The following is a 24,655-nucleotide window of genomic DNA, read 5'->3' as shown; positions in this document are numbered from 1 at the left end:
AACTTCGCTGTTGGCTTATGTTGACAACACTGCGTTATTACGCTGAGTAGCATTATACAGGTTCCGTAATTTATGTTGGATTCTCCCCTTGTAGCCTGTGTAAATGCTGGCAGGAAGTGAACAAATTTTTACCCTACTCAACACCTCAAAAACCATGGATTTCTCCTCATGTTGACTTCTTGGTTCAGTGTTGGCTAAAATACCATCGAAGTTTACCATAGAAATTCCCATGGTAATTCTATCGATCAACTTGATTTGGTCACCAAGTGATGGGTATAAATATGTGCATCCAACATCAAAAGGGTGAACCATTGGAGAGATTAAGTGTGTGTTCTTGTTCTAAAGACCATGGTTTGTTTTGTGTAAAGGTTTTTGTTTTTTGTTCTAGCACACGTATGGTTGTATGATTAATCGACATGGATTCTCTTTGTTTGGTGTTTGCTTAATAATCTATTTTCTCTATGCCATGAGGATTTGACTAAGAACAATGTCGATCTAAGGACAATATGACCATCATTGACTAAATTATGGTATTATCTACAATCTGGTGCGACGCAATGTGTAGAAGAAAGAGCACAAAGCAGGGAATCAATTTAATGTGTTGATGGTGTGCCAATTATAATGATCTGATATGTTGAGTGCATTTTGGCATGAAGGACGGTTTGATCTAGGTATGCGATGAAGATGGTTGGTTATTGGTGTCAAAGAATATGTATGTAAGCTGTAATCACAAGTTTTGACCTTGGGTAATTTGTGATTCAAAACTGGAGTAGTGACCTAGTGCGCAAAATGTATGGGTGTGGACCTAGTGCAATAAATTACCATTGATCTCCTTAAAGGCCAAGGGAGCCTTTAAGGAGACTAGTGGTAATTTATTGCATGATCTTTAAGGAACCATGGTTTAGATGACCCAATCTCGTGTGCCAGAGTTCTCCAACATCACGACTTGACACCTTCTCAGCTTTATTGCTCAATGCAGTGCAATCTCCCACTTCAAGTTTGTGTAGGTTCTTCACTCAAACCCCGATCTACTTCACTTTCTTGGTAGCTATGTGTCTCAAAAAGGATTTCCCTTTACTAAAAATAACATCATAGTCACGTTCCTCCAAAACTACTACAAAGATCAGGTTTTTTTTCTTCAGCCCGGGTACAAACATAACATTTTTGAGGCGAAAAGGAGAGGCTTTCTCCCTCTCAAAGGTGACAGTATGAATTCCTGTAGCACTAAACCTTCCATCATCCCCCGCTTCCGATATGCATATGGAGATCCTTCTCCTCTAGGCTACTGAAAAACTCCTTGCACCTTGTCATATGGAACGAGGCACCAGAATCAAGGTACCACACACTCCCCATAACAATGTTGGCCATGCATGCTATTAGGGTGAAGTCTAATTCAAATTGTGAAGCCAATGCTTCACTTGCTGCTCCTCCTGAAAGCTTCTTGGTAGACTTCTTGTGTAGACATTTTGTTGCATAGTGCTCGAACTCATGGCAGTGGAAGCATTTTATCTTGCTCATGTCTTTCTTCTTGCCATTATTTTGGTTGGAATCAGGTTTGCTCTGGGTCTTCTTCCCTTTTCCCTTCTTCCTCTTTCCAACCAATGCAAAATTCTCTTCATCCTTAGCTTTGGATGATGTACCATCCTAGATATTTCTCTTGAACTCTTCTTGAACCAAATCGGACCACAAACTTTCCCAAGTTGATAATTTTTCCCTTTCATTCAAAGAGTCCTAGTAGTTGTGCCAAGATTTTGGAAGGCCTAGAAGAGTTAGGCTCATCGGGTCATGTTTTGAAACATTCACACCAAGCCCTCCAAGCTCATCCCGAACTTGTGTAAATCTGGAGAGATATTGCGTAATGCTATCATTCTTTTGCATCTTAATGTTTCTAAGTTTGTCTTTAAGGGCCAATTTTCCATGGTCACTGTTATTTTTGAATAGCTCAGTTAGTGCCTTCCACATAACAATGGTGTCTCTTTGCCATCGATATTTGAGACCACATGGTATCGCACACCTTCCAAAATAATTATCTTGGTCTTTGCAACATCCTTCTTCCATTGGGCTAATTGATGTGCATTTGACTGTGGAGGTTTTGTAATGTCAGTTTTAACATATTCTAACACACCATTATCATCGAGCACTGTTTCGATTCAATCCTTCCATGCTATGAAATTTGAGCTACCCTCCAGGGCAAACTCCAATCTCAATCCATTGAGTCAATGCTGAAGAAAAATTGCTACACAGAAGCTGCAAATTCAAAATTCTTGAGAGACAAGTTTGAAATACTGGTTCTAATGTGAATTCTAAGGCTCTGATACCATGTAGAAATTTGATAGAATTGCAACTGCTCAAGAAATTTAATCTAAAATCATGAGACACAATTCTACTATACTAATCTGCAGAATGAAATTCACAATTTAAAACAACATGCAATAAGCAAAACCATAAATGCACAGTGATTTCTAGGGGAACCCAACTAGGAAAAACTCCTCAAGCCTCTTTGCACTAATCGAATGAATAAAGAATCTATTACAATTGCTAGCTCCAACTCTAAGCTCAACCTGCAAAAGAATAATTGTTCTCTCTGCTTAATGAACTGTTCTGGCCAACACTTAACCATATATCAGCTCACCTAGCCTCTTATTTCCTTGCGTAAATCCTGAGGAAATTAGCCCCTATTATTTAGGAATTTTCTCCAAATTGATTGGTAATTCCCAAGGATTAATCACTGTTTTCATGCAACACTTGTACACTTAAAACTAATTTACAACTGATGTTACATTGCCTTGACATCTTCACTTCAGTTGAGGAACTCAAATTCTCTGCATGCACTAGCTATTTTGGGATGATTGATCTATTAACTAACCGATCTCCGAGTTAGATTGCTGTCCCACTGCACAACATACCTTCAACTGACTCTAACAATAGTTAGAGGTAAGTTAACTAAATACAATTGAAAATAACTAAACTGGATTACTATAATTTAGCAATCACAGATGCATAACTGAACTCCAAGCCCTCTAACTCGAATTTACTGAGCTAACTAAGTGACAAGAGTCATGTCACACTAATTAAGTGCATCCAAGTTGTCCTACTGACGTGGAAATTTGATTTACTCAATTTCATATAAATATATATGTCGTTGTTGCATGCAGATTGAAGATATGCTTTTACATATATCTTCCCATTTAGATGTTACTGGATTAGTTTTCTGCTGCTGCAATCAAACTGAAGGTATGCTTTTACATATATTCAGTTTTCTTTTACATATATCTTCCCCTTTAAAGGTTTTTGGATCACTTTGTCGTTGTTGCAAACTGAACACTAAAATCCTCTGGTTTTTCTAGATATAGACTTCTCAGTAATGCTCCTCCAAGCAGTTCTCCTTAATGTGAGTTCTTTGTTCTTTCTTTGGGTTGTAAAGGAAGGTGAAACCAACCTAGCTTCTCCACCTAACTAGCTTTTCATGGTTGTTGGCGAGTGCGAGTGAGCTAGACTTTCCCTTAGTGGATTGGGGAATTTATATTGGTGGTTTGTTTAAGGGTTTTATGTGAATAATAACGATTTTCCATATGAGTCTATCCGTGCACAATTAATTCGATGCCTTGAATTTCTCATGAAAATGAGAATGGCATGTTTACTTGCACATATAACAAGTACGGGTGATTGTCTGCTTGCTTTGACATCCTACGGGCCATGATATATCAAGCATGGATTAACCTCTATTACAGGACTTCCATTGAAAATGTTGTTGGTCGGGTTTGCACTCAAATAACTTTCCTTGTTCATGAATTCTAGAAGATTGTCCAAGGATTCGAATGTAGGACCTGTTCCCATGTCTACTTCAGGATCAAGATGACGGTTGGGATATGGGGCTAGATTTTTTCGGAGCTTGAGTTGTGCTATATTTTTTTTGACCACCCGTTGACTAAGTGATTGGAAACAAGGGTCGTGACTTGAACTCACCTTATTGATCCAGCAAAAGCAAAGGTGCTTGGTCACCCAACAAGTCCTCCACCGCAAACTTCCATTGCAAGCATCCACCCTTGAAGCAATGATTCAAGGCACTGGGGGCACATGGATTGTATCCAAGGCCATATGTCACCAAATGTTTGTTTATTTTTATTTCAATTATTTTTATTTCTAACAAATAAATAACTAATATAAAAACATATGCAAATTTATATAAAATAAAAATTAATATGATTAAATAAATTGAAGTAATTTCTTTTTAGTTGTCGTAGATGGTGCATGGCTGGATGTTCAAATATGGTATGGTGGTTTTATGAGGTATAAATGTCGATGGGGTTAGTTTCAGGCGAGCGAGCTCAAAGGTATCGCTTTCTATACCAAGTATAGCCAAGGAGGAATGGTCATATACTTTCGGTGCTATGGAGCTGGACTTGCTACTATAACTGGTACTTTGAACAATCTTCCTTATTGTTTCAAAGCTTGCGGAAGATTAGAAATATGGACAATATGTAAATCCACCACTCTCATATATAGGTACAACATTATCTTGTGTAAATTCCTAAGCCGTGTAGGCATGAAATAGACGCGTAAACGTTGAACTATGGCAGGTGATGAGATAAAATGATTAGATGGCCATTGTAGCTCGCTCCCACTGTATCAACACTTTGTGACCTTAGATTATTTGTTCTCATTGTTGCGAGTAAACTTAAATGGCTTTTCAAACCTTCTTACTCTGCTTTTGCAGGCTATGACTCAGATTCTGTATTTATTTTTAGTAACCATCGATATTTTATTGTGTACTTTCTTTTTCAATTTTTTTATTATGTGTGGAAGAAAAATAGTGTTATGTAAGGCTTTTGAATGTGTAAAATAATGTCATGCAAACTGTAGATTGTTTATATTTCACATATTTTTTCGTCATGCAAAGTGTAGATTGTTTATATTTCAATTTAGAAGTAGATTGTTTATATTTTACATCTTTTTTTTTTGTCATGCAAAGTGTAGATTGTTTATATTTCAATTCATAAATATAAACAGTCTACACTTAATCATCATATTTTTTTTTTCTAGTTTCCTCTCAATTCAGAAAGGTTCCAACCATGAAGATTTTTAGAATGCATTCATCAATCCAATTCATCCTAAATCTTCTTAAATGTGATTTTGTGATTTTTTATTTCTGTTGTGACAAGCCTTGCATTCGTCCAGTTGGTTGAATACACATACCTCAAGTTCTGGCAAGGGATTTCAATCATCAAACCATGAATCGTAATGGAAGTGGAGACTATGGAGATTATGTGCATAAAGTTGTAGTGGGTCAATTTGTATAAAATACAAAAACAATTATTAGAAATTAAATAATTACATGGTAAGAAGTGAAATTAAATACTTCGTCACTTTAAAACCATGAATCGTAATGGAAATTCATGGAGACTATAGAGATTATGTCCATTAAATAGTAATAGAAATAGAGACTATGGACATTATGTGCATAATGTTTAGTATATCAATTTGCATAATATATATATTTTTTTCAAACTTATCATTCAATAGAGACATTTTTAATGACCTAACTAAATATAAGGATTTCAAACCCGGTAGGGACTACTGGTGTGTACAACACTTGTTTACACATGCATGAATTGGTCCATCAAAGGTTGTAACTGCAATAATCAAGCCTACTAAACTTCAAGTCATAGATAAAATTTAAAGTCACAACTTTTGAGAAAAAGCGCTCCAAGTTAAGCACTAAATGTGGCTCCATTATGTGAGTAAAATGGTGTTTGGAAATAACTATTAACATAAGCATTGCGATTTTGTTAAAATGTTAGTGGCTCATTATAGGACTAAAATAGTGTTGGGAAATAATCATTAATATAAGCATTGTTATTTAGTTAAAAAGTTATAACAAAAGATATTAATAATGTTATATTGTTAAGTGATTCATAATTTTGATTTAAATTATTAATACATGTTAAAATAGAGAAAAATATATATTTTTTATTATTATTTATGGTGGGCAATTTTGTGTTGGTATTGATTTCAACAATAATCTATTGATGTAAGACAGTCCCAATATGCAGGGAAATGACAATTGATAATGCAAAGAAATGATTGACTGAGGATAGCAACTTCGGTGTTGGCTTATGTTGACAACACTGCGTTATTACGCTGAGTAGCATTATACAGGTTCCGTAATTTATGTTGGATTCTCCCCTTGTAGCCTGTGTAAATGCTGGCAGGAAGTGAACAAATTTTTACCCTACTCAACGCCTCAAAAACCATGGATTTCTCCTCATGTTGACTTCTTGGTTCAGTGTTGGCTAAAATACCATCGAAGTTTACCATAGAAATTCCCATGGTAATTCTATCGATCAACTTGATTTGGTCACCAAGTGATGGGTATAAATATTTGCATCCAACATCAAAAGCATGAACCATTGGAGAGATTAACTGTGTGTTCTTGTTCTAAAGACCATGGTTTGTTTTGTGTAAAGGTTTTTGTTTTTTGTTCTAGCACAGGTATGGTTGTATGATTAATCGACCTGGGTATGCGATGAAGATGGTTGGTTATTGGTGTGGAAGATTGTGTATGTAAGCTGTAATCACAAGTTTTGACCTTGGGTAATTTGTGATTCAAAAACTGGACCGATGTTCCGATCTAGTGCGTTGGAGTGTATGGTTGCTTGAATAATTAATCTGGTGCAAGATTAAAGCAAGGTCATGATCCGATGCGCAACTGTGATCTAATTATATGTTCTGAATACAATGCATCACTAATGGTCACACAATAATGATCTAAGTTCCTTATTCTAGTGTGTCAATGGAGGATTTGTTTCTCTGTTCTATTGTGCTATTTATTTGTTGTGATGCGTTAATGGCATTTCCCTTGTTCTAGCGTAATGATGATAAGATCACATTATTGTTCTGATTTGGGCAAGAACATGGTGTAAGCACACTTAGAACTTCTTGCAGCGCTCCGAATAATGTGAAGTCTAGTGTTTGATTTATGCTGATATAACTTATGCATGTAGCTCAATCTAGTACAAAGTGCATCTGACTTGGTGATCGGGCATTGCCTATGATATCAATATTGTGTTTCACAGAGCAAAGATATTGAGCCTGTCACACATATACCATTTGTCCTTGTTGCAAGACATATTATTATTGAAACTAGTTGCCATACCTACTCATTTATATTGTGACAAAACTAATTCCATTTACTGTTTGTGAGGGGTACTGTTGTCTGGGGTTATCTATTTTTACTTTTATAGAGATTGCAACATGTTAGGGGTACTTTTGTTTGTATGATGTTAGGGATTGTCCATAAGATTGTTTGTTGTTGTTGATTAGGACATGACAAGGGTGACTGTAGTTTCTGCTTGAATAAGTATATGATAGTGAGATCAATGCTGCTAAATTAGGTTTGATTGACAATGTTTGTAGCTGGAATTTGTACTTGTTGTTTCATATGCATGATAATGATTAGATGTTGCTAAGGTGTTGTTGATGACATGGACTAGTCATTATGGTTAGTGACATAACTGATCACAGGATGATGTTCTCTTGTATTGAATCTATTATGTTAAGAGTAGAAGTGTTGCAAGAATGAATTGTTGAGCATGATACTAATTAATTGTTGATGTTGTTGAGAATATTTCTAATAACAAATGAGTGAATGTGTTGTTGAAAAATGAAGAAATTTTTTGAAGGGTTTTTGTGTTAATTTGAAGTTTGTGCTAAAGTGAGTGGATCTAGTTTGAAAATGGATGAAAGAGAGGTCCACATTGTTTTGTGTGTCGGTGCCAACAAATTGATGTGAGGGAGTAGGTGCTTCTTGTTGGTGGATGCTAGTGAAACTATGCAAGGGAGTGGGTGTCTCCTTCTCGTAGGTTCCAACAAAACTTTGTAAGGGAGTGGGTGCTTTCTATTGGTTGTTGCTAGTGAATTTATGTAAAGATTAAAGAACATACGAATAATGGTGGTTTTCTCCCTTTATGGGTTTGCACCTTAAAAAAATTGTCTTATGTGTTGCTTATACTTTTTTATCTATTGATTTCATACATTGTGTTGTTGATGATTTATTAAGGAAGTGTTAAAGTTTATTTGGAAATCAAAGTAGCTTTATAGTGATTCAACGCCCTCTTAGTATAAACAATATTTCTAAAATTGGTACCTGAGTAGGTACCTTCAAACCCCATCTGTTCAATGGAATAAATTTTGTATTATGAAAGATAAGAATGAGGTCATACTTGAGGTCTCCTGGAAAATGGGTATCAATATCGAGGAACCACTCCAATAGATGAAGTAAGAAAGAAGAAATGTGAAATTAATGTTAAGGTAGTGAATGCCATTATGGGAGGACTTGCTAAAGCAAAAATTGTAAAGGTAAAAAACCACCAAAGAGACGTGGGACAAAATGGAAAATAACTGTGAAGGGGATACAAAGGTAAAGATTGAAAAACTACAAACATACCGAATAAAATATGAAAATTTGAAGATGCATGGGGATGAAAGTGCTACTAGATTCTTTCTTAGAGTAGATGATGTAGTAAACACTATGAAAGGCCTTGGTGATAAGTTCAAGGATTTTGGAATTGTTCAAAATGTACAAAGATCACTAACTCCCAAGTTTAATGCCAAAGTTTTAGTAATTGAAGGAATGCAAGATTTAAATTGGCTATCCATGGAAAGGCTCCATGGGATTTTGACAACTTAAAAAAGGGGACCAATATGAAATTAGAGAAGATTCTTTCAACGATACAAGGAATAGAAAACAAAATCAAGACAAGTGAGCACCATCCACATCTCAGATGATGAGGATGAAAAATTTGTTAGAAATCTACAAAAGGGGACCAGATAGTACAAAGTTATGTTGCAATTTAAGTGTTTTAATTGAGGAATAAGACATTTTTCTGCAAAATGTCCATACAAAGATAGTGTTGATAAGGAAGAAAAAGGAAAGAGTTTCTCTAAGAAAAGTGTCAATAAGAATTTCCTTAAGAAGAAAAGTATTCATTCTCATGAAGATAGTGATGGTACATCAGATAATGAAGTAGACTATGAATTTTACCCTAACTTTGATGCAAAGATTCTAATGGATCTTGAAGATAAGTTGCCTAGTATAGATAATAGTGAATGAGAAGATTGTGAGACAATTGATGCTGAGAAAGATGAACTATTGAACGCATTGAAAAAAATAGGCATACTCAAGAATAAAAATAAAAATAAGAAAGAATAAATTAAAGCATATAAGGAGAAAGAGAATAACATTGATGAAGAGATGAACCTTTTAAAAGTCCACTTAGAAGAAGCTAATCAAGTGGAGGAAGTGATAATGAAACATCTTCAATAGAAAGAGAAGTGTTGTGAGAAATTGGAGTCAAAAGTTGCAACTCTAAGAAAATATATTGAGAAAACTAAGTCGCAACTACATCTAAATCAAAGGTTTGTAAAGCAATCTGAAGAATTAGAGAAAAATATTACTAATCAACAATATCCATCAATTAAGACAAGTCTTGGATATAATGGAACATAGGATCAGAACAATAAAGACTTAGATCCCAAGGCTTCAACAGACGCAGGTTCGAAAAGCTATGTTAATGCTCTTAAGGGAATCAATGGTCAGCAAAAAAAGGCAACAATAAAGATAATATTCATCAAAAGCAGAATTAGCCAAGCCACACAAATAATGGATAAGTAGCGAGGCAACCAAGATCACAAATTCACCCTTTTTACAACCAAGGGCCAAACTTTCAAAGAAGATTCTACATTCCTAGGTACTCATATTTCTTCTATGGTCATTGTTTTGTTTGTCATAACTTTTGTCACAAAGTTTTTCATTGCTTAGCATACAAATCTATCAAGACTAGAGAAGCAAGGGTCAAGTCTAATCTGAATAAATAAAAGTCTAAGAAATCCTTCAATAATGCATTTTCCCCTCTTATGGATGAAATTGAATGGTCTATTTGCAATAATTTTGGATATGAGGCAAGTGAATGCATAAGCATATTGATATCTTCCTATCAACACAAAAGAAAGAAAGATCCTCCAAAAAATTGGAAAAAGGAGACTCCATCTTCAAAAAAATGTGGGTTGGTTTTATATGTTAGAAATCAAGAAAACTAGTCACACATTGACAATTGATGTTTGAAACACATGACAAGTAATATAAATCAATTTATTTCCTTTGGTGAAGTCAAGAGAGGAAATGTTACTTTTGGTAATAATGCTTCGACAAGCATAAAAGGTAAAGGGATTGTTGTTTTAAAAGGAAAAACCAAGGCACAAAATGTATAGTTCGTAGACGGCCTAAAGCATAATATGTTGAGTGTCAACCATATGTGTGACCAAGGATATGAGGTAATATTTAGATCATAAGAGTGTGTGGTCGAAGAGTTGGACATAGGGGAAACCATAATCAAAGCAACTAGAACTCTGAATAATGTATATGTGCTAGAAGGTGACAATGAAAATTGCTATTTGGGAAAAATTGAAGAAAGTTGGTTGTGGCACAAGAGATCAGGAAATATCACTTTCAATCAGCTGGTTAAACTAAACAAGAAGGGGGCCTTTTGTAACATGCCTAAGATTATCCCACCTAAAAAAAATGTCTGCAAATCATGTCAATTTAGTAAACAATCCAGGGTTCAATTCGAGGAAAATAATATTCTTCAGAAGGACCTCTTAAGTTGATCCATACAGACATATGTAGACCAATGAGGAAATGATCCACAAGAGGTTAGCAATATTTTATGCTAGCAATTGATGATTACCCAAGGATGTGTTAGGTTATTTTGTTGAAATTTAAAGATGAAGCCTTTGAAAATTCAAAATATTCAAGGCCTTAGTAGAGAACCAAATGGATTTAAAAATTAAGTGCCTAAGGTCCGACAAAGGAGGTGAATTCACATCAGATGAGTTCTTTGATTTCTTTGAACATACTGGGATCAAGAGATAATTTTCGATAACTAAAAATCCTCAACAAAATGGAGTTGTTGAAAGAATGAACCAAACAATGCAACAAATGTATCAATGCAGTGGGTGATGAAGTAGGAGTACCTCATACCTTTTGCAGGAAGAAGTACAAATAACTGTTAATATTCTTAATAAAGCCCATGTGAGAGTAAACAATGACGAATAATCGTATGAACTATGGTATGGAAGAATTCCTTTAGTAAATTATTTTAAAATATTTCGAAGCAAATGTTATATCAAAAGAAATGATGACAAGCTCAAAAAATTTGAACCAAGGGCAGATGAAGGTATTCTACTTAGCTACTCTTCCAAAAGCAAGGGGTACAAGTGTTATAATAAAATAGTTCACAAAATTACTAAAAGTATAGATGTAAAGGTAGATGAAGGCTTCGTTTGTCCCAAAAGACAAATACAATATGATTAATTCAACAATGATGAATCCCTAGACAATGAGATCAAAGAAAATGAAGAGGAAGAAGAGCATGAAGCATTGGAGGAAGAAGACAAAGAAGAAGTTGGTCCAGAAAAGACTCCATCTAGGCATGTACAGAAAAATCATCTTGAAAGCCAAATTCATGGAAATAAAAAGATGGGGTACAAACTAGAAGAAAGTTAATTGGTTCATCTTGTAGGTTTTAATCCCGTACAGAAATTACCTAAAAATAAATTCTTAAAAAACAAAAAAAATATATACAATGGCGATAAATAAAAAATATACACAAATATTTTCTCCTCGAACCCAAAACCAAAAAAACTAGATTGATTTTTCATTATTTTCCTTTCAATGTCACAACACATTATATAAATGTTGAAGCATTGATTAGCCCCAATCCATTAACCTTGGATTAGAACATAATTGTATTTCTCTTGACCAGATCTACAAAATACCATGGGAAAAACCATCATGCCCAAAACTATGCGAAAAAATATGCGCAAAACCATGAGTGGGTATGCCCACCATCCTTGGGTCCACCCAACCATTATTGGGTCCGCATAATTTTTTTACCAGAGGCGCTACTTTGGACCCCATGCAGGGGGACTATTGTGCCTGATGCAATGGAACAATGTGTGGATCTAGTCATGGAAAAAAATATAATACATACCCAACATTCTCCCACTTGTTTTTTTCTTTCCACAAAGGCGGCCATAGGAGTGCATAATCATTGGTCTAAGGCTGCAACACTTATTTTTTCTCCACACCAAATAAAATTCTTTGTGTTCACATACTTTGTTAATGCATCTACAACATTCTTCAAAGTGTTTACATTTACCAGCAACACCATTTTGCCTTCACCCATGTCCCTCACAAAGTGATAATGAACATCAATATGCTTTCTATTTGAATGATAAGCAAGGTTCTTTGCCAGGAAAATTGCACTTTGGCTATCACAATCTATCCTTATAGCTTGTTGTACCAATCCCATACTTGAACTCAATCTCTGCAACCAAACTGCTTCCTTGCTTGCATGAGTGGTTTCCATTTATTCAACATCTGTAGTTGAAAGTGCCACTATAAGCTATCTCTTTATCATCCAACTGATTGCTCTTCCAAATAGGTTAAACATATACCCACGTGTAGATATTATTTGATCCATATCTCTAGTCCAGTCTACATCAATGAAGCCACATATGTCCAACACCCTATCCAATCCTAGTCTTCCTTTGTAGCACAAACCATAATCACTAGTGCCACACGAAGACCTAAAAAGACACTTCATTGTTGTCCAATGCTCCTTCCCTAGTTTTTCCATAAACTTGCTTAATACTCCCATTGCATGTGAAATGTCTGGTATGGTACAAAATATTACATACATCATGCTATAAACTGCACTTGCATATGGAACAGGGACATGTACTTTTCCTCTTCCTATTTCTTGGGACACTATTCAATATACAGATTTATACCTACAAGAATAAGAACCTTCACTGGTTAGGTATCCTGCTTATTAAACCTCTACAATATTGTCTCGACATACTTCCTCTCGTTTAACCAAATTTTCCTCTTTTCTCGATCTCATTTATTTTCCATGCCAAAAATATAATTTGCAACACCAAGATCCTTCATGTTGAATTTAGAGGACAATTGGGTCTTCACATCCTGGATAATTTCTCTGTCATTTCCAATCAACAACGTATCATCCACATACAAAACTAAATAAATAACATGGTCACCAATAGTTTTCTTTTTGTAATCTTGGTGGGACTACATCCTCATCATGTCCAATATATCACGCTGATCGAGGCGGGGAATTGAATTGATGACTTCACATAGCACACTATAACCATCTATCCAAGACACTGTAGACATGGTCACCAATTAATTTAAAATACACACAACGATTCACTTTACTCCTTGTGAAGCCAAGTCCTTGTATATATGTATCAAATTTTTGATACCGCATCCTTTGTGACTACTTTAACCCATACAAAGACATTTTTAACCTGCATACCCGTTTGTTCTTACCCTTCACCGCAAATCCTTTTTTTTGCTTCACGTGGATCTATTCTTGCATCTCTTTGTGAAGAAATGTTGTCTTCACATCCATGTTTTCTACCTCAAAATCAAAAGTAGCAACAATATAAAAAAGTGATCTAATAGAAGCTAACTTGGAAATAGGAGAAAAAATATCATCAAAATCAATTCCTGGCACCAGGGAATAACCTTTTGCTACTAACTAGGATTTGTATTTCTCCACTTTTCCTTCTATATTCATCTTCTTCTTGAACATCCATTCGCTGCCAATGGGTTTCCTTCCAACCAAAAACTCCACTAGATCCCAAGCCTCATTTTTGTCTAAATTTGCCATTTCTTTAATCATGGCCTTCTTCCAGAGTTTGCCATCCTTCGAAGCCACTGCTTCCTTGACAATTCTAGGATCATCATCAGTAATAGATAAATAAAAATTTGAACATAAAGCAGATAGAAAACACCTCCCTAGTTTCCTTCTTTCTCGAACTGATCTATTGAAAATGCAACAAGAAAATCTCAGTTTGACTTTGCCTCATTCAAACTAGAGACAATTCGAATTTCTATTTCAGTAGATGTTGGAGGTAGTTAACTGAGGTGACATGGCACTTGTCACTCAGTTAACTCAGTTAAATCATGTTGGGGAAGCTTGAGTTCAATTATGAATGATTGGTTTCTAATTTGTAGCAATCTATTTAAGTTAATTTGACTTATTGATAGTTAAACTAGTTCTAACTATCAGAAGAACTAGTGGAGGTCAAGTTGTGGAAGTGGAACTTCCACCACACTCAATTATCATCGAGTTAACTCAAAAATCAACCCAAAATAATTGTTGCATGCAGAGAATTTGAGTTACCCAGTTAGGATGGAGATTCCAATGCAGTTTACCATTAGTCTAGCATATTCCCACATGTACAGGTGGTGCATGCAGTCAGAGGAAGGACATAAAGGAATTGTGCAATTCAATAGTGGGAAATTCTTAAATAATAGGGCTATTTTCTTGGAGGAACAACGAAAGGAAATATGAGGTTGGAGAGTTTGAAAATTGGCTAAGTGTTGGCTATAGTTAGTTAGTCAGGTAGAGGGATAGACTATACACTTGCAGGGTGTGCTCAGGCTTGAGCAAGCATATGCATTTAATCTCTATTCTCTATTTAATGTAATACATATAGGAAGGGGTTTTGAGCAATTTCTTTCTCCTAGATAAATCTTTGTGGATGTGTGATATTTCCTTTTGCATGTCTATGATTTGTGTTCTAGATGGTGAATTAACTTCCACAAATCAGTAGAGTAGCTTCAAGTCTTGTGATTTAGTAAATTTCATGAGCAATTTTGAATCTACACATTAATTTCAATGTTATGAAACCATCTCACAAAAAGATAGATAAACGCCTTAGAAATAAGCCTCTTCGAGGGGGCAACCTTCTTTACATTACACAAATGAATAATTCTTGGATGATACAAATGACAAGACCTCCTTTCTGTATATAGGAGTCTAAGGGGTCATAATATAATAAGAGCCGACATAACAATAATAATGTAAGAGCACAATACTAAAAATAGTGGGCTTCTATGGGGCACAATAATAACAATATGGGGACTACATGAGCACAACAATATAATAAGGGGTTTGTACTAATAACAATAAGGGGTTACACTAGTAGTATAGGTACCTAACATTCAACATGGTATCAGAGCTGGATTCACTTTAGAACATAGATTTTGAGGTTGTTATTGCAGGAGGATCGGATTTGCAGGATTAATTCTTCAGAGCTAGAAGGACGGATTTATATGGACTAAGGCTCGAGTATTCCCTTGAGGGAATCTTGAATTATTTTTCTTGGAAGGACCACATGGAGACAATGTTGGAGTATAATGAGCTGAAGGAATTCATTGATAATGATATTCTGAAACCAACAACATCTGATGCTCAGGATCTAGTAGAATGGATGAAGTGTGTAGCCAAGGTGAGGATAATCATATTGGAGGGAGTAGGAGACCACGTTGTCTCAAATATCCATGGGAAAGATACTTCATATGCAATGTGGTAAGCATTAACAAATATATTCCAGAATAGTAGTGACCACAAGAAGCTGGCACTCAAGAAAAAACTTTATCAAGATGTAGAAGAACAAAACCATTACATAGTAACTAAGCAAGTTCACACAATGTCATGATGAACTTGGTCACGTTGGTGTTACTATAGGAGAGGATGATTTGGTAAGCCTAGCCCTTCTATGCCTTCCTAAGAGCTCGCACAACTACTAAGATTTAGTGAATGGGAGGGAGAAACTACCAAATTGGGAACGCCTATGGTCTCATTTGGTACAAGAGGAAATAACGTGGAATACCAGAGACGAGACCTTATCCAAGGGTGAGGATGAAGAGAATTGTGCCTTGGATGGAAAGGAAAATTAGGGGAAAGGGAATAAATCCCATTCCAAAGCAAAGTCTAGTTAAGGGGGCAAGAAGAAAGACTTGTCCAAAATCAAGTGCTTTCACTGTCATGAATTCAAGCACTATTCCATGAAGTGTCCACACAAGAGGACAAGAAAGAAGACCTCAAGAGGAGCAGTAGGTGAAGATTTGGATTCATAGATTGAGCTTGATTTTACTCTCATGCATGCATGACCAGGACAATGATGAGTTTGGTGTGGTACCTAGACAACTATGCCTTGTTCCATGCGACGAAAAATAGAGTTTTTTAAAGTGATTTGGAGGAGAAATATCTCCATATGCACATCGAGGTGGGATATGATGGAATGTATATTGTGATCAATATTAGTAAAATCACCTTTTCAGAGGGAGTCAGGCTCCCCTCTTAGGCTCAAAGATGTGATGTTTGTTCCGGGTCTAAAGAAGAATCTTGTCTCCATTGCAGTTTTGGAATACCGTGGTTATGATGTGATCTTTAGCAAAGGAAAGAAATTCCTGAGACACATAGCCATGGGACATGTGAAGTAGATCAAGGTTTGTGTGAAGAACATATACAAGCTATATATGGAGGATTGTGCTACACTAAGCACAAAGGTGGAGAAGGTGCAGAGCCACGATGCTGGTGAACTTTGGCATAAAAGACTTGGCCATTTGCATCATGGTGCTTTGAAGATCATGCAAAAAATAACCACATGCCTCCCCAAAGGATCACTAGAGTAGCATGATACATGCAAAGGGTGTACCTTAGGGAAGTACACTAAAGTCACCTTCCATGATGAGGAGAGCAGAGCACATGCAATCCTTGAAAGGATCCACTCTGATGTTTGTGGAACTTTCTTGACAACCTCCATTGCCAAGCACAAATATTTTGTCATTTTTATTGATGACTTCTCGCAGAAGTGTTGGATCTTCTTCATGCAGAAGAAGGATGAGGCTTTCTCCAAGTTTATGGAGTTTAAGGTGTTGAGAAGTCTAGGGCATCAATAGTTAGGTGATTTCTCTACTTTGATAATTGCTTGTGAGAGATTTTTCACTTTTTAATTATAATCTTCTCTTGCTTATGTTATTATAAAGTTATTTTCATCATGACAATTATCAATTCATGAACAATAAAGGAGACAAGAGACACAATATGTAGGCTATCAACCAGGGCCAAAACTTCTCACTCTTTGAGAGGAAAACCTAATTTTTTTCTTCTTATAGAACCTTTAATTGACGAATACCAAGACCATGAAAAAGACCCTTGACACTAGAGAACTTCCAAGACCAAGTCACAAGCCTTCTCTTCTCCCTTAGATCAACACTGCTCTTCTTCTTCCTCTTCTCTTCTTCCTTCAAAATTTCGGCCTCTGCTTGTAGGTATGCAACCCTTTTCTTTACAACATAAACCCTAGATTGACTTTTGTTCCTTGAATAGTCTCCCTTTTGGAGGGAGATTCATTACACTTCTACTTGGCTTCTTTTAGCGAAGTGTTTATTCAACCTTGATCAACCTTGTATGACTGCAACTTTCGGTCACCTTCAGATTTGTAATCTGGGCACGTGTGAGGGTAGAATAGTTCAAAAATAATCCACCAATTATGTCACTTCCTTCGCTTTTCTTCCTTCATTCTCCGCTGATTTTAAGGGCTCCTTCTAGTATGATTTTCACACTTGTTGTTAGAGAATTGCTTCACTGAATTGATGTCCTCCAAATGAGGCCGAGCACTACTATATATAGGGGTTGGACCATCACTATTAGGATGACATGATCACTTGGAGTAGGTTGACTTCATCGTTCTAGAATTATCCTTTCATTGTAGGCCAACTTGAGTGAGGACTAGTGACTTGGTCTTAGAGGGTGAATTATAAAAACAAATTTGACTTCTTACAATGTGTAACATGCCTTTAATACATGAAAATGAGTCTTTCGACTTTTATGACTAGACGAAAAAATCCCTAAGGGCTCACAATGGGAGCCTTAACTAAAAATAAAATCTTTTTCTCTTGAAACCCATGATGCAAGTATTACAATAATTTTATTTTTATTCTTTACATATTTTACATAAAATCACAATTACATGTCATTATGAAGACCAAACCTAGCTACAGTTTTCAACACAAGGCACTGGTTGAGAAAGAAACAGGCAAGAAAGCGAAGGCTCTCCAGAGCGATAATGGAGGTGAGTAAGTGTCAAATGAGTTTAAAATTTTCTATGTAAAAGAAGGCATTCGATGAGAGTTGACAACATCCCATAATGCATAGCAGAATGGGGTGACTGAGGGGAAGAACCAAAACATTGTGGGAGCAACAACGACGATGTTGCATGACCAAATCCTACCTTTGCACTTGTGGTCTAAAGAATGCAACACAATGGTATATTTGCATAACAAGATTCCTCATCAGTTTCTTGGCATGAGTACACCAGAGGAGACTTTCTCAAGGAGGAAGTCAGATGTGTTACCATGTCGTCGTGTTACTTTCCATCCTTAAGAATGACAGTTGTGAGAAGGGATGTGAAATTTGATGAAGAAAAAGCCATGTGATTCTCTCTTGAGAGGGAGATTCAAATCCCACCAGAAGAGGATATTTTAGCTCCACAAGAGGAGCCTTAGGATGTTGTGGAGTAGCCACAAGTTGAGGAGTAGAGAGTGGACACAACCACTCAAGTGGAACCATCTAGAGAAGGTAGGAATAGAACCAGGGAAGCTGAGAGACTTGTGTAATATGTGAGGGAGAATGTGGGTGCTCCAAATCAACGCAGGCAAAGAAGGCCACCAGATCGATACACCGACTACATGGCTCTAGTAACTGAGATAGTAGAGACTGAGCCATCATCTTTGGAGGAAGCAGTAGAGAAAACTTTATGTGTGATGCAATGATGGAGGAGTATGAATCCATTGTAAACAACAATGTTTGGTAAGTGGTCTTAAGACCAACATACAAATCATTTGTGGGCTCGAGATGGATCCTCAAGGTGAAGCATGTAGTAGATGGAAGAATAGAAAATTAAAAGGCCATATTTGTGGCCAAGGCATACTCTTAGGTTGAGGGGATTGACTGCATGTATACCTTTTTATCCTATAGCAAGGTACTCATCCATCAGATCAATCCTTGCTCTGGATGCACTAATGGGGTGGAAGATCCACCAGATGGATGTGAAAATAACATTCCTCACTGGAGTTATTGAGGGGGAGGTGTATATCAATCAACCAGAAGGATTCAAGGATTTTGATCAAGAGTCTCATGTGTAAAGATTTAAGCAAGCATTGTACAGTCTCAAGCAAGCAACCCATGCTTGGTACACTAGGATCGATAACTATTTCATCGGTTTGGGCTTCACCAAAAGTGAAGCAGATGAAAACCTCTATCATATCTTCATAGAAGGTAAATTGTTAATTATTATCTTATATGTTGATGACTTGATTTTGACTGGTGATGGGCAGTTGATTAGATCTTGTAAGGATGACCTTGCAAAAGAGTTTGAGATGAAGGACATGGGTCTCATGCACTACTTCCTTGGATTGGAAGTATGGAAAGGTGTTGGGGAACTGTTTGTTTGTTAGGGAAAGTATGCCAAAAAGATACTTTAGAAGTTCCACATGGACAGGTGCAAACCCATGGAGACTCCTATAACGAGCAACTAGAGGAAAGATGATGCCACTTTAGGTGAGGAAGTGGATGCGAGTGTTTACCAGAAGTTAGTGGGTTCACTCATGTATCTTGTGAACACATGACCATATATGTGCATGGAAGTCACCCAGTTGAGCCAAGCTATGGATAGGCCAACCAAACTGTTTTGAAGAGAATTTAAGCATGTTCTATGGTACCTCAGAGGCACTACCAAATTTGGACTATGGTACAGACAGATAGAGGGAGTGAAGCTATGTGGCTTCACAGATGTAGATTGGGTAGAAAGTCCATCATACCGGAAGAGTACATCAGGTGGAATTTTTAGTGTTGGGTCCACAGTGGTTTCTTGGTACAACAGGAAGCAAAGATATGTGGATTTCATCTTGGGAGAAGCAGAATACATGGCTCCAAGTCAAACAACATGTGAGGCGATATGGATGAGAAAGATACTTGTTGGCTTGTTTGATCGTATGATGGATCCAAATATGATTTACTATGATAATCAGAGTTGCATCAAACTCTATGAAAATCTTGTTTTTCACGATCAATCTAAGCATATTGAAATCCGGTATCACCATTTACGGGATTGTGTGGAGAGAAGGATTATGTTGTTGCAGTACATTGCAACAAAGAAACAAGATGCTAATATTTTGATAAAGGCCATGTCAAGAGGGAAGTTCGAGTTCCACAAGTGCAAAATAGGGGTGGTTGATAATCCCTTTCTTTTTGAGAGGGAGTGTTGAAAATGTAGCAAGAAAATCTCAGTTTGACTTTGCCTTGGTCAAACAAGAGAAAGTTCAAATTTCTATTTCAGCAGGAATATTGGAAGTAGTTAACTAAGGTGACATGGAACTTGTCACTTAGTTAACTTAGTTAATTCGAGTTGGGGAAGCTTGAGTTCAGTTCAATATGATTGATTGCTAATTTGTAGCAATCTATTTCAGTTAATTTGAGTTATTGAGAGTTAAACTAGTTCTAACTATCAGAAGAACTAGTGGAGGTCAAGTTGTGGAAGTGGAACTTCAACCACACTGAATGATCATCTAGTTAACTAATTAGTCAACCCAAAATAACTGTTGCATGCAGAGAATTTGAGTTTCCTTATTGATATGGAGATTCCAAGGTAGTGTACTATCAGTTGTAGCATATTCCCATGTGTACAGGTGGTGCTTGCAGTCAAAGGAAGTACCTAAAGGAATTGCACAATTCAATAGTGGGAAATTCCTCAATAATAGGGGCTAATTTCCTAGAGGAACATCGTAAGGAAATAGGAGCTTGGAGGGCTTGAAAATTGGCTAAGTGTTGGTCAGAGTTAGTTAGTCAGGTAGAGGGATAAACTATACACTTGCAGGGTGTGCTTAGGCTTCAAAAAACATATGTATTTCATATCTATTCTTTGATTAATGCAATACAAATAGGAAGGGGTTTTGAGCATTTGATTTCCTTTAGATAAGTCTATGTACATGTGTGATGTTTCCTTTTGCATGTTTATGATCTGTGTTCTAGATGGTGAATTACTTTACACAAATCAATAGAGTAGCTTCAAGTCTTGTGATTTAGTAAATTTCCTGAGCAGTTTTGAATCTACACATTGATTTCTACCCGATCTAATCAAAATTGGAGTGTGTGGTTCTTCCTCTTCTGATTCTTGTTCTTCTATAGAGTCTAATTCTTCCTCATTCAGTTCAAACTCTATCTTCTCTAGTTCCTTTTCCTTTGATAGGACTTCATGTTTAATAATATCTTTCACTTCTCGAAACACCACATCTCATTTGTACACAACCTTCCTTGTTTATGGGTTCCAAAGCTTATAAATTTTTAAACCATCCTTATACCTAATAAACATGCACCTTCCAAATTTACTATCCAACTTGGTTCTTTTCTCCTTTGGAACATGTACCTATGCATTGCAGCAAAATACCCTGAGGTGTGAGAGAGAGGGATTCTTACTAGTCCATACCTCATGTGGAGTCTTATCCTCCAAAACTAATGAAGGTGATCTGTTAAATAGGTAGTATCCATTACCTCTTCCTAGAATTCCTGCCCTAATCCAATGCCACTGAGCATGCTTCATTCCTTTTCCATCAACCTCCCATTCATTCTTTCTACAACTCCATTTTTCTAAGGTGTGTATGGAGTATTGTTTTGTCGTGCTATACCAAAATTATTATAGAACTCTTCAAATTCATTCTTGAAGAACTCTCCACCATTATCTGTCCTCGACACCTTAATCTTCTTCTATGTCTAAGTTTCCACCAAAGCCTTAAATTATTTAAACTTTTCAAAGAATTCATATCTTCTTGAAGGAATATATCCCTGTATTCCTTGAGAAGTCATCTATAAATGAGACATAGTACACAAATTTACCTAGTGAAGGAATTAACACAGGTCTAAACACATCACTATGCACAAGCCCTAATATCCCTTCTACTCTCTTAGTACTAGAGAAGAAACTCATCCGATTATGCTTCACAAAAATCGAAATCCAAAGAGAAATTAGACATACCTTCTACCATAATGTAGAAATTCGGTTATAGAATTACAACTGCTCAAGAAATTAAATCTAAATCAAGAGACACAATTATAATCTACTTCTCTGTGGAAATTAATTCAAAATTTATGACAACATTCGCAAACATGCATCAATCACATACACAAGTACCCAAATTTATCTAGGGGAAATTAACTGGTAAAAACCCCTTAAGCCTACTTGCATTAATCAAATGAACAAAGAATGTTTTACAATTTATTTCTTGCTTTGAGATTAACTTGCAAGTGAATAACCTTTTTCTTTGCTTAATGAGAAGCCCTGACCCAGACTTAGTCAATTTCTACCTCCACCTGAGCTCCTATTTCCTGCGCAAATACTAAGGAATTAGGCCCCTATTTTTTTAGGAATTTTCCTCCAATTGATTACTCAATTCCTAAGGATTTATTTCCAACTACATGCAACACCTGTACACTCAAAACTAGTCTAAAAATGATGTTACACTACCTCGGAATCTCCACCACAACTGAGGAACTCGAATTACTTGCATGCACTAGGTATTTTGAGCTAATGGATTAGTTAATTGGATGATCACTGAGTTAGCGTACTATCCCGCTGCACAACTGACCTCCAACTAGTTCTATTAAATGTTAGAACTAGTTTAATCGAGTACAATTGGAAATAATTAAATTGAACTACTACCAATTAGAAATCACACATGCATAAGTGAACTCCAAGTCCTCTAACTCAAATTTACTGAGCTAACTATGTGAAAAGAGCCATGTCACCTTAGTTAAATACCTCCAAGTTGTCTGTTGATGTGGAAATTTTGAATGTTCTCAATTTGACCAAGGCAAAGTAAAATGGAGCCTTTCTTGCTACAATTTTTCAACACTCCCTCTTAGTAAGAAAGGGATTATCAACCACCGCTTTCCTGCACCTGTGGAATTCGAATGCCCCTCTTAATAAAGCCTTTGTCAAGATGTCAACATCTTGTTTCTCTTTCGGAATGTACTGTAGCAACATTATCCTCCTTTGCACACAATCCTGTAAATGATGATACTAGATATCTATATGCTTGGATCGATCATGAAATACCAGATTCTCAAAGAACTTAATGAAACTCTGATTATCACAATAGATCACAATTGGATCCATCTCTTGACCAAACATTACCACAAGTATATTTCTCATCCATATCGTTGCACATGCTGCTTGACTTATAGCCATGTATTCAGCTTCTATCATGTTGAGTGCCACAAACCTTTGCTTCTTATTGTACTAGAAAATTGCTACAGACCCAACACTGAAAATTCCACCTGATGTAATCTTTCAGTTTGATGGACTCCCTACCCAATCTGCATCTGTGAAGTGACACAACTTCACTCACTCTATCTTCCTGTACCATAATCCATATTAGGTAGTGTTTATTAGGTAACGTAAAACATGCTTTGTTTCCTTCCAATACAATTTGGTCGCCCTAACCATAACTTGGCTCAGGTAGTTGATTAGACAGCACATATCTGGCATGTGTTCACAATATACATCAATGAACCCACTAGCTTTTGGTAAATGGTAGCTTCCACCTCTTCACCTGAAGTGGCATTCTCCTTCCTCCAGTTGGTTGCTAGAGGTGTCTCCATGGGCTTACAACTCTCAATGTGAAATCTCTCCGGTATCTCAGTGGCATACTTTCCTTGAGACACAAACAATTCTCCATCACCTGACATACTTCCAACCCAAGGAAGTAGTGCATGAGACCCATTTATTTCATCTCAAATTCCCCTGCAAGGTCCTCCTTGCAAAAGATGATCAACTGCTCATCACCTATCAATATTAAATCATCAAGATATAAAACAATGATAAGCAATTTACCTTCTACCAAAATATGATTGAGGTTCGCATCCGCTTCACTTTTGGTGAAGCCCAATCCAGTGAAATAACTATTGATCCGAGTGTACCAAGCTCAGGGTGCCTATTTAAGACCGTACAATGCTCGCCTGATTCTGCACACATGAGACTCCTGATCAAATGTCTCAAAACATTATGGCTGCTCTATGTACTTTCCCTCCTCAATAAAAACATTGATTTTTTTTTTTTACATCCATTTGGTGGATCTTCCACCCCATCTACGCAACTAGTGCAAGAATTGATCTAATGGACGAATACCTTGTTACGGGAGAAAATTTTTTCTCATAGTAAATTCCCTCAACTTGAGAGAATACTTTGGACACAAATATGGATTTATACTTATCTATGCTTCCATATGCTGCATGATTAACTTTGAAGATCCATCTTGAACCCACAAATAATTTATCTGCCGGTCTTGGGACCACTTCCCAAACACTATTCTTCACGATGGATTCATATTCTTCCAACATTTCTTCAACCCAAACTGGTTGCTCAACTTCTTCCTCAAAAGAGGATGGCTCAGTGTCTACGAGCTCAATCATTAGAGCAATGTAACCAATTTACCTCTTAGGTGAGCTTCTTTGTGCGTGCAAATTTGTAGGAGCTCCCACATTCTCCTTCGCATCCTGCACTAGTCTATTAGCTTCTCTAGCTTTCTTTCTACCTTCTCTGTATGGTTCTACTTGAGTGGATGTCTCTCCTCTGCCTCCTCTCTGATCCTCCATTTGTGGCTACTCCACAACTTCCCAAGGCCCCTCCTTTGGAGCTAAACGCGCCTCTTCTAGTGGGATTT

Source organism: Pinus tabuliformis, chromosome 2_1 (genome assembly GCF_031772625.1).
Source record: "Pinus tabuliformis cultivar Carrire ecotype Pingquan chromosome 2_1, CPIR1, whole genome shotgun sequence".
Classification (NCBI taxonomy): Eukaryota; Viridiplantae; Streptophyta; class Pinopsida; order Pinales; family Pinaceae; genus Pinus; species Pinus tabuliformis.
This window is presented reverse-complemented; position numbering follows the sequence as displayed.